Source organism: Pleurodeles waltl, chromosome 2_2, assembly GCF_031143425.1.
Source record: "Pleurodeles waltl isolate 20211129_DDA chromosome 2_2, aPleWal1.hap1.20221129, whole genome shotgun sequence".
In the NCBI taxonomy this organism is placed as follows: domain Eukaryota; kingdom Metazoa; phylum Chordata; class Amphibia; order Caudata; family Salamandridae; genus Pleurodeles; species Pleurodeles waltl.
In genome coordinates, this window is record NC_090439.1 from 387,370,951 (window position 1) to 387,383,124 (window position 12,174).

Here is a 12,174-nt window from a genome sequence, read left to right on the forward strand (position 1 = left end):
GGGACCTGTGGGATGCAGCTTTCCTCATCACTGGTGCCACTGCTCCTCCGCCAGATGATGCTAAAGCACAGAAGGACAGGGTGACAAAACAAAAAGTGGGGGGGAGACAAAAGATACACTTGGTCAATGGCGACAATAACACCACCGTTGGCGTACATGACACACACAGGGAACAGACCTACGCACTAGGCAATGCACTAACAGTCACCACTTGCTCCCTCACCGTCGGTGGATTCGGCCTCCTGGGCCCTGTGGGATGCAGCTCTCCCCATCACCGGTGCCACTGCTCCTCCGCCAGATGATGCTAATGCACAGAAGGACAGGGTGATAAAACAAAAAGTGGGGGGGAGACAAAGGATACACTTGATCAATGGTGACAATAACACCACCGTTGGCGTACACGACACACACACACACAGGGAACAGACCTACGCACTAGGCAATGCACTAGCAGTCACAATGCTAGTCACCAGCCCATGGACAGGAATACCTAACGCCAATTGCAGCATACCTGAGACCCACAGACCCCTGCCCAGTAGTAGATGCCTACTATCTTGGTTGGAGGAGGTTTACATCAGACCCTGCCGAACATTGGACCTACCATGCAATGTCCGGCCTGGCCTAGGGGCACCCACAGGCCAACATCCACCACCCGGATGCCACCCCACCTCGTGCAAGTAGTATATTGGGGCACTGTACTCACCCCCTTGTGGCTGCTGTGATACCCCCAAGCGCCCATCCAGCTCCGGATAGGCAACCAGGGGGGTCAGGGTTCGACGTGCAACCCTTCCTCGTTGGGAGGCCATCCCCAGGTGGGCCTCTGCGGTCTGCCGTGCCCAGCGTCTCAGGTCCTCCCACCGTTTCCGACAGTGGGTGCTCCTCCTGCTGTAGACCCCCAGGGTCCACACGTCCTTGGCGATGGCACGCCATATTCCATTTTTTTATGGGTGCTGACCTGCAGAGAAATACACATAGGAAAAGGTATCAGTCAGACCGTCCTGCCTGTTACACTCATGGCCCACCATAGCCCTCCCATCACCTCATGCATAGACATGGCCCACCATACATGCAGCACGTTGCCTAGGACCCTTCCACCAACCCCCCTACACAACGCCCTCACACACTGCCCTCCATGCATTCATGCCCCCTGCTTCATGTTCACAGTGTACTCACCTTTTGGTCTGGGGGCACATACAGCATTCGGTACTGGGGTAGGACCCCGTCCACCAGTCTCTCCAACTCCGCAGCGGTGAAGGCAGGGGCCCTTTCCCCAGTGACACGTGCCATGGTCGGTTCCAGACACAGGTCACAGCAGCATTTGCAGTGTAGGTCCTCTCCTGTTGAAGGTCAGGTAGCAAGTGAGTGAACAGATAGAAAATGGAGGTCAAGTCCACGACGGTGCACACCGTCACCACCGGTGTACATCACCATTGGCCACTGAAACCCATAGAGCCCAATGATATCCAATGAGGAGTTGCATGGCGGTTCTCGACCGCCTCCCGCAACGGCGCACAACGTCAGCAGAATTACCTTATTTCCACCTGTCCCTCCATACAGGACAGGCGGACGCCATTTCGAGGGGGGCAGGCCATGACACCTAACTGCGTCACAGTACACATAGGCACTATTCGGGCCTATCCAACAATATTCTGTTACAGTCACAACATGCAATGCAGTGTAGTGTTTGGAAATATGGAATACTGACCAGCTGCTCGCTGTTTTGCCCCCTAATTTGCAACCTCTGTGGATGAATAGGAGATGGAGACATCCCCCCGTGTACAGGCCGCTGGTGGACTTGGCAACAATGGAGGACAGGCACATTATCCTCACGTATAGATGGGACAGGGCCACAATCACAGAGCTTGTGCCCAATTGGAGCTTGAACTGAGATTTAGTATCCATCAGCCCACCAGGATCCCCCTTCTTGGGCAAGTCCTACCTGTGCTCCATTTCCTGGCAACTGGCTCCTTCCAAGTGACAGTGGGCTTGGCAGCAGGAATGTCTCAGCCAATGTTCTCAATAGTGCTGACCAGAGTGTTGTCTGCCTTATTAAACACATGCGCAGCTACATCGTTTACCCCCAGTTGGAGGATTTGGCCACAGTGAAAGCTGATTTCTATGCAATAGGACATATCCCCAACTTTATTGGGGCTATTGATGGTACACATATTGCATTTGTCCCCCTCCCGGAGAAATGAACAGGTGTTCAGAAATCAAAAGAGCTTTCACTCCATGAATGTGCAGATGGTGTGCCTGGCGGACCAGTACATCTCCCATGTCATGCAAAGTATCCTAGATCTGTGCATGATGCCTTTATCCTGAGGAATAGCAGCATCTCATATGTGATGGCTCAACTCCAGAGGCACCGGGTGTGGCTAATAGGTGAGCCCTGGTTCCCACCCAGTGGATGTTGGTGTATAGGTAGGTGTGGGCCCTAAGGGCTAGTGTGTGGCTAATAGTTGTCCCACGATATTAGCAGGTGACTCTGGTTACCCCAATCTCTCATGGCTACTGACCCCGTGTGGTATCCCAGGACAAGGGCAGAAGAACGTTACAATAAGGCACATGGGCGAACAAGAAGAATCATAGAGAGGGCATTCGGCCTCCTGAAGGCCACATTTCATTGCATCCATTTAACAGGTGGATCCCTGTACTACTCACCCAAGAAGGTGTGCCAGGTCATCGTGGCATGCTGTATGTTGCACAACCTTGCCTTACGTCACCAGGTGCCTTTTCTGCAGGAGGATGAGGCTGGAGATGGGCGTCTGGCAGCAGTGGACCCTGTGGACAGTGAAGATGAGGAGAAAGAGGATGAGGATGAGGACAACAGAAGAGCAATAATACAACAATACTTCCAATGGCACACAGGTAAGACACTGTAACTTCACCTTTCATTGACAATTTTGTGTTAGACATTGTCACTGGCAGGCTGATTTTCCCACTTCTATGGCCACTTACTGTACCCTTTGGCATCTCTATTTGCAGATATTTGTGCCCCACTATTGCTCCTGGTGGGTTGTCTGCAGCCAGCTGCGGGTCATTCCTATGTATACATTACGGTACAGTTTTATTGCAGTGTTTAAATCTTGTTAAACGAATACATAGTTCAATCATTTGACAGACTCCATACTTGTATCATTTTTCAAATGGTGTTTATTTAAGTGCTAATAAGTAGAGGGGGATGTGCAATGGGCTGGGTTGATGGTGGAGGAAAGTCCAGGATAGAGTCCAGGATATGTTGATCACAGGTGCATTGCCCAAGGGGGCATAGGAAGTGGAGCAATGGCAGTTCAAGGTGGACAGGGTGACAGGGTGGGACGCAAGGCTGACAATCAGGAGAGTCTTATTTCCTGGCGGGGTCTTGTCAATAGTCTCTGGCTTCTGCCTGGATCGCAGGGGCTGTTTGCGGGGTGGTTCTCCATCTGCAGGGGGAGGGGTTCTGGTGGCCTGTTGGTCCTGTGACGGGCCCTCCTGTCCACTAGTGGCAGCAGAGGTGGAGGGCTGTTCATCGGTTTGGCTAGTGGTGGGGGCCCAGTGGTGTGCCACTGTCTCCCTCATAGTGTTGGCCATGCCTTCCAGCACCCCTGCAATGGAGACCAGGGTGGTGTTAATGGATTTCAAGTCCTCCCTGATCCCCAGGTACTGTCCCTCCTGCAGCCGCTGGCTGTCCTGCAACTTGTCCAGTATCTGTCCCATCATCTCTGGGGAATGGTGGTATGCTCCCAGGATGTTGGTGAGTGTCTCTTGGAGAGTCAGTTCCCTGGGCCTGTCCTCCCCCTGTCACAGAGCAGTCCTCCCAGCTTCCCTGTTGTCCTGTGACTCTGTCCCCTGAACCGTGCACCTGTTCCTGATCATCCTGTGTTTGTGGGGTGCCTGTAGTGGTGGACACACTGCTGATTGACGTGTCCTGGGTACAGAGGTATGGGCCCGCTGGTTGGGTACTGTGGTTGTGTTTCCTGAGGGACAAGGCTCTGTGGTGGTATGGGACTATGGGGGTCATTCTGACCCCGGCGGTCAAGGACCGCCGGGGCCGGGGTCGGCGGTAGCACCGCCAACAGGCTGGCGGTGCTCCGCCGGGCATTCTGACCGCAGCGGTACAGCCGCGGCCAGAAACGGAAAGTCGGCGGTGTACCGCCGACTTTCCGCTGCCCATGGGAATCCGCCATGGCGGCGCAGCTTGCTGCGCCGCCATGGGGATTCCGACCCCCTCACCGCCATCCTGTTCCTGGCGGTTCCGCCCGTCAGGAACAGGATGCCGGTGAGGGGTGTCGTGGGGCCCCTGGGGGCCCCTGCAGTGCCCATGCCAATGGCATGGGCACTGCAGGGGCCCCCGTAAGAGGGCCCCACTTTGAATTTCAGTGTCTGCTCAGAAAACACTGAAATTCACGACGGGTGCTACTGCACCCGTCGCACATCCTCCACTCCGCCAGCTCCATTCGGAGCCGGCATCCTCATGGAGGGCTGTTTCCCACTGGGCTGCCGGGCGGCCTTTTGGCGGTCGCCCGCCAGCCCAGTGGGAAACCCAGAATAACCGCGGCGGTCTTTTGACCGCGCAGCGGTATTCTGGTGGTTCCCTCCAGGCGGGCGGCGGGAGCCGCCCGCCGGGTTCAGAATGATCCCCTATGTCTGGATAACCGACTGTCAGGAGATCCCTGATGGGCCAGGTTGGTCATCCAGATCCAGGCATCCGAAGCTGCTGTCATCACTGTGGGCCTCTTCTGGGGGAGGACTGGATGTTGCTGGCACCTCCTCTCTGGTGATGTTGGGTGGGGCACCTGTGGGGATGTGAATGCAGTGTTACTGTTTCTGCGTGTGACATCTTGTGCATGGGCGTGTTGCCCTCTAAGATTGTTATTGCCCTGCCAGCTTTGCCTTGTGTGAGTAGTTATTTGGTGGGCTAGATGTTTCCCTCTAGTGTCCATGCTTTAGTGATAGGTGTCCATGCAGGTCTGTGATGGGGGTCCATGCATTGGTGTTGCATGCAGGGCTTGGTTTTTGGAGGGGTGGGTTGTGATGGTGGGATGTGTAGGAGGTGGTGGAGTGATGGGAGTGTGGGTATGGGTGGGAGTTTGTGATGGCCTGCAGGTAGGGGGTGATAGTAATAGAGATTTGACTTACCAGAGTCCAAGCCTCCTTCTACTCTTGCCAGGCTCTCAGGATGCATAATTGCAAAGACTTGCTCCTCCCATGTGTAGGAGGCTGGCCTGGCTTATAGTGTGCACCTGATGGTAGTTACACTTTGTGCCAGGTCCAGTTATCCCTTATTAGTAGATTAGTAGTGTTCTAGCAGCTTAGGCTGATAGAGGTATCTATAGCAGAGCAGCTTACGCTGAGCTAGGAGACATACAAAGCTCCTACTATACCATGTATTTCATATAGCACTATATCAGAAGAATCACAATACTCAGAATTACTAAAAATAAAGGTACTTTATTTTAGTTTCAATGTGTCAGAAATATCTCAGAGGATATACACCATAAGGAGGTAAGTAAAAATATACACAAGAATACTGAGCATGGCAGTCATCTCAAACCTACAAAGGAGTGTCCCACGAAGCCGGTGGTCAACTCAGCGAGTTGAGCAATGCAGGACGGAGTGCTGGAGACTTGGGCTGTGCTGGGCATGAAGGATTCCTTGCAAAAGTTCACAGAAGCCCTAACAGCTGCAGTTCACGCAGTACACAGGATTACTGTCTGGCGAGGGGAAGCAAGGACTTACCTCTGCCAAATTTGGACAGATGGACCACTGGACTGTCGGGGTCACTTGCATCCAGCACCTGTGTTCCAGGGACCACGCTCGTCACGATGAGAGGGGATCCAGAGGACTTGTGAAGCAGAAGTTTGGTGCCTGCATTAGCAGGGGGAAGATTCCGTCGACCCACAAGAGATTTCTTCTTGGCTTCCACCTGTGGTCCAAATAGCAGAGGCTCTACCCGGATGATTTCCTCCACCATGACCCTCTCCCTTTGGAAATAGTTGTTAAGGGACCTGAGAGGAGTAGCCTCTCCTGGCCTCTGGAAATGCTTTGAAGGGCACAGATGGTGCAGTCCTTGCATAAACCAGTCTACACCGGTTCAGGGAACCCCCAACCCTGCTCTGGCGTGAAACTGGACAAAGGATAGGGGAGTGACCACTCCCCTGTCCTTCACCACCCCAGGAGTGGTGCCCAGAGCTCCTCCAGTGTATCCCAGACCTCTGCCATCTTTAATGCGGAGGTGTGAGGGCACAATGGAGGCCTCTGAGTGGCCAGTGCCAGCAGGTGACGTCAGAGACCCCTCCTGATAGGTGCTTACCTGACTAGGTGGCCAATCCTCCTCTGAGGGCTATTTAGGGTCTCTCCTGTGGGCTTCTCGTCAGATAACGATGCAAGAGCTCACCAGAATTCCTCTGCATCTCCCTCTTCGACTTCTGCCAAGGATCGACCGCTAGCTGCTCCAGGACGCCTGCAAAACCGCAACAAAGTAGCAAGAAGACTACCAGCAACATTGTAGCACCTAATCCTGCCAGCTTTCTCTACTGTTTCCTGGTGGTGCATGCTCTGAGGGATGTCTGCCTTCACCCTGCATGGGAAGCCAAGAATAAATCTCCCGTGGGCCGAAGGAATCTTCCCTCTGCTAACGCAGACACCAAACTTTGGCGTCACCGGTCCTCTGCGTCCCCTCTCATCTTGACGAGCATGGTCCCTGGAACACAGGAGCTTGATCCAAGTGACTCTGACAGTACAGTGGTCCATTTGTCCAAATTTGGTGGAGGTAAGTCCTTGCCTCCCTACACCAGACAGTAATCCTGTGTACCGCATGAACTGCAGCTGCTAGGGCTTCTGTGCACTTTTGCAAGGAATCCTTTGTGCACAGCACAGCCCATGTCCCCAAGCACTCCATCCTGCATTGCTCAACTCACTGAGTTGACCACCGGCTTTGTGGGACTCTCCTTTGTAGTTTTGAGACAACCGCTGTGCTCAGTTTCCTTGAACCCCTGTTCAAGTGTTTCTATGGGTGCTGCCTGCTTCTGCATGGGCTCTCTGTACTGCTGAGTGTCCCCTCTGTCTCCTCCTCCGCAGGGCCACCTCCTGGTCCTTCCTGGGCCCAGTCAGCACCCATTCTTTTTAACTGTGACCTTAGCAGCTAGCAAGGCTTGTTTGTAGTCTTTCTGCATGGAAACAACTCTGCATCCTCCAGCACACTGTGGGACATCGTCTGTGCAAAGGAGAAGTTCCTGGCATCTTCCGTTGTTGCAGACTCTTCAGATTCTTCTACCCAGAGGCAACCATTTTGCACCTTCATCCGGGGATTAGTGGGCTCCTGCCCCCCCCGGACACTTTTGTGACTCTTGGACTTGGTCCCCTTCCTTTACAGGTCCTCAGGTCCAGGAATCTGTCTTGAGTGCTTTGCAGTTAGTTTGCAGAAACTCCTATCACAACTTTAGTATGCTTCTGAGGAAGTAGGTAACTTTACTCCTACTTTTCAGTGTCTTGGGGTGGGGTATCTTGGACACCCTTAGTGTTTTCTCATACTCCCAGCGACCGCCTACACACTGATTTTGGTTTGTGTGTATATTTTGTGTATTTTACTTACCTCCTAAGGTAATATATCCTCTGAGATATTTTTGGCACATTGTCACTAAAATAAAGTACCTTTATTTTTAGTAACTCTGAGTATTGTGTTTCTCATGATAGAGTGCTATATGATATAAGTGGTATAGTAGGAGCTTTGCATGTCTCCTAGTTCAGCCTAAGCTGCTCTGCTATAGCTACCTCTATCAGCCTAAGCTGATAGAACACTACTAATCTACTAATAAGGGATAACTGGACCTGGCACAAGGTGTAAGTACCATCAGGTACCCACTATAAGCCAGGCCAGCCTCCTACACACTTCCCTTGCTTTCCTTGTAATTTTCAGGTGCATGTATCTCAATTCTGCTTCGGTATAGGAATCAAGTCTGTTCACACCCATAGTTTGGCATTGCTTGTGACTGCACTTGAGGCAGTAAGAGTGGAGTTGGCTCTGTCTGAACCAATGTCGGTTTCAGAAAAACTGTCCTGTTGGCACTGTTAGGTTTGTGGCAGTTTCCACAATGGGTACATCTTGGTAAATGCTCGGGACATTCAGCTGTGGCATCTGATTTTGTGCTGGTGATGTAGTAGGTTGATTAAGACTGCTCTGCATTGGGCTCTGTGTAATGCTAGGATTAATCTGCACTGAAGTCGTCTTCATGTTAATGGATGACGGTGCCAAAGGGTTTACACTAGTGCTCAGACTGCTCTCTTGTGCTGCATATGGTGGGGGACGATTTCTTAGTATCTGTAAAATGAACTTATCATCATCTGACTCTTCCTCAAGTGTTAAAGATCTTCTAGACTCTTTTGATCTCCGCTCCCTACTCTTAGAGGGACTTCTGTTTGTATTTCTGGTAGCTTTTCTTTCTCCTCTCTCTCTGTCCTGTGTAATTGCAGGAAACAACTTAATTCCTTGTAAAATCTCGGTTCTCCAAAACTTCTGATCGCTGTCCCATCTTGCCTCCGCTAGTGTCTTTTGTGCCTTTCTCATTCTCCTCTCAAACCTCTGTTGCTGTCTGGCTACTTATTCCAGAATTGCTAATTCCTCGAACTGTGTTGGTCTCGAAGGAGGTTTCAAATCATGTACCACCCTCCTCCAATTCTCTAAGCTCCTCAAATTAAATGGTCTGTGGGCAGGAAACGCTAAACTTCCATCTTTTTCTGTCACTTTGTGCTGGTGATGTAGTAGGTTGATTAAGACTGCTCTGCATTGGGCTCTGTGTAATGCTAGGATTAATCTGCACTGAAGTCGTCTTCATGTTAATGGATGACGGTGCCAAAGGGTTTACACTAGTGCTCAGACTGCTCTCTTGTGCTGCATATGGTGGGGGACGATTTCTTAGTATCTGTAAAATGAACTTATCATCATCTGACTCTTCCTCAAGTGTTAAAGATCTTCTAGACTCTTTTGATCTCCGCTCCCTACTCTTAGAGGGACTTCTGTTTGTATTTCTGGTAGCTTTTCTTTCTCCTCTCTCTCTGTCCTGTGTAATTGCAGGAAACAACTTAATTCCTTGTAAAATCTCGGTTCTCCAAAACTTCTGATCGCTGTCCCATCTTGCCTCCGCTAGTGTCTTAATCCTCAAATTAAATGGTCTGTGGGCAGGAAACGCTAAACTTCCATCTTTTTCTGTCACTTTGCATCATTGTTTCCGCCAAAGACATGGCGCAGCACCATTTTCTTCAATCACAATGTAGGCAGGTGTACCTTCTGGTGGTGCAATGTCTCCTGTACTCGTTGTAATTTACGTATCTACCCCTAAGGCACTCTTTAAAGCTTTGAAAAATGTCATTTCTGCGACATTTGTGTTATTCGAAATCAAATCAGGAAGTGACTTAAAATCCCAGAATCCTTTTCACCAACCGTTTTAACCAAGTATGCTTCATGGTTGTCCACCAAACCGTGTGTGACTCTTTTCACTAATCAATCTATCCCAGCGCCGCACCAATGACATCACACTCACACGTACAGTGGCTGACAAAGTCTTGCGGCTTGTCCTCCTAGACTCAAATTCACACTCAACTAATGCCACATTATTGTGAGCACTAAACAAAATCAAAAACCCAATTTGTACATTTGCTACAGGTAAGGTAACACAATCGCTTCAGAAACCTTATGGATTTTTCACGGACGGCCTAACAGCTACTCTTTCTTTCTCAGTTTCCCTGATTCGCAAGCAAAAGTTGACCTGCAAATTTTACTCTCAACTGGTCAGTGGGTCTGTTCTGGTGCACATAGGACTGACCAGATTTCAGTCGCAGAATTCTTTCACTCACTTTGACTCATGCTCTGACTTGTCGACCACGCCCAATTGGCCTATTAAACCAGACAATTTACAACAAAAAACAAGTGTCTCTTACACTTTTTTAATATACTCTGGAGTCTTAGACCTCGCAGGGCCCGTATACCAACAACCACTTGGACACTTTTTGAGCACAAAGCGCCACACACATGTGAAGTTGGATGAGTTCCCTACTCTCACACTTCAGATTATGCAAACTCCTTCAATAACTTCACTTGGAGTACGCAAACTCCTTACACCCTCACAAACATCATAATTCACCTGCGATTTGCATAAGCTGTGCAAGCACAAAACCTATTCCATGTGTACTATCACTAGAACGCCAAGAACATCCGAGAACAAGCATGGGCAAGCTCCAAGGTTCTAGGAAAGTCATTCTAAGTGTTTAGGGGAACATTTTCTCTACACTTTGTATCATTGAATCTGAAAATCCAAACTTCTGCAAATTATTTTCTCTTTAGGGGACTAACCCTGTATTGAGCCTTTATGATATGCTCTTAAGGAGGCTAACCATCATACTCTGCTAGCAACACTGTAGCGCGTCAGACGTTATTTGGCTACTTATCATTAGTTTATAAGGGGAAGTGTTAGAGGTTCGGTGGACCTTTTGACTGCACTGAGAGTAGTTCCCACCAAACGACTTGGTTCCAATTCAAATCAACAGCAACACCAATCAATAACATCAATAATTTTAAGAGTCAGTAATTTCAAAACACCATGACCCCTTTGGCCATGAATGACACCTTTTTGGAACAATTAGAATGTTTATTTCCCTGTATTAACAATGCTAATATTCGATATAACTTAATCGTAAAATCAAATGATAAGCATACAGAAACAATACTAGTTGACCAAATCTTCTAAAGAATCTCAATTTAATCAAAGCTTGAACCACTAGACATTCTAGAGTTACAGTACAAATCAACAGCAAGAATAACTGTGCAATAGAAATGGCATACATTTAGATTCAGCAAAGAAACTACATTGACTGTTGTCAATATTTAGCAGGAATCAGTCAGTGAGTATCCTAACTAATCTTCTGATTAGAATATCATGTTTGGGCTTCATGCAAAACAATTTAGTCAACACAAATTTGGAAAAGATCTAACTATGGCTCTATCAAAATTAGTAGTTGGTACGTAAAACAAAAGCAGATAGACATAACAATCAGTAACATTGTCTTTGCCTAAATTTGGTGCAGAAAGCTGTGGCTGTCATTGTCAATTGGATATCTGTTCTGTTAAGAAAGCATCGGAATTCAGCAATAAAGTTCAAGATAAAAATAAAAGTTAAGTACGTCTCCTTTCAGGACGGTCAAGAAAGACAATGAGGAATGGCTCCTTTCCTCTGCGTGCAGTCTGGCTGAGTTAGATTCCTTAAAACTACTTCCCACATTGTTATTGGTCAAAGAATCGTACGTTTATGTTTAGTCCAATGAAAGTAGAACCCCAAATCTAAGAATTTACTAAACTATTGTTCCCATATCGATGATTGGCTCTTCTCCTCCCGTTCCCATTGTTGGGTTCGTCAGGTAACACATTTGTAATCAGCTTATACTCCAGTCAGTGCATTCATTGTTATTTCCTAGGAACATTGCAATTACACACACTAAGTTATACAAAGTATCTATAGCTAGTACAACATATTCTAGCAGGCAGTTCTCATGGGGAAGAATTTCAGCTATTAGCATTCTGTTAACGCAATGGAAAATTACGTTTTAATTTTCTAAACAGACATTTTGTGATTCGTCTAAACAATGCAACTTGACTTGAGGCTGTGCATCTAGGCCCAAGACCTCACTAAATTAAAGCCTATGATTAATAAAGCAAATACATAATACATGTCCATTAATATGACATATTATTACATTAATCCAAATATGAGCACTACAGTTTACATTAATAAGCTGTTAATAAGTACACTTCGTGGCGATTGGTGGTCACTCAAGTAGGCACATTTTCAAAGTTGTGCATTATTTCTCTATGTTAACTTCCTTTGCAGATTTAACATTCAGAACACATGAATATTCATTAGTAAAATTTCTGCGTTAACACAACCCAATGAAACAGGTGGTCCATTTGATTATCTTGGTGTGCAGCTTACACCAAACCTAAAATGTGGTTTGCAAACTCAGAATTCACACTCAGTTTTTATCCAGCACACAGCTTCCATAGCCAAAGTTAAAACGTACGTTTTCCAGGAATGCTGCACCGCCTGTAGAAATTTGTAACATCAAGACCCTAGGTGTAGTCCTGTATGGTTGCAAATTCCGGGATGTGAAAGTATTCAAATTTTATCTACAGAAGAAAACAAGTTT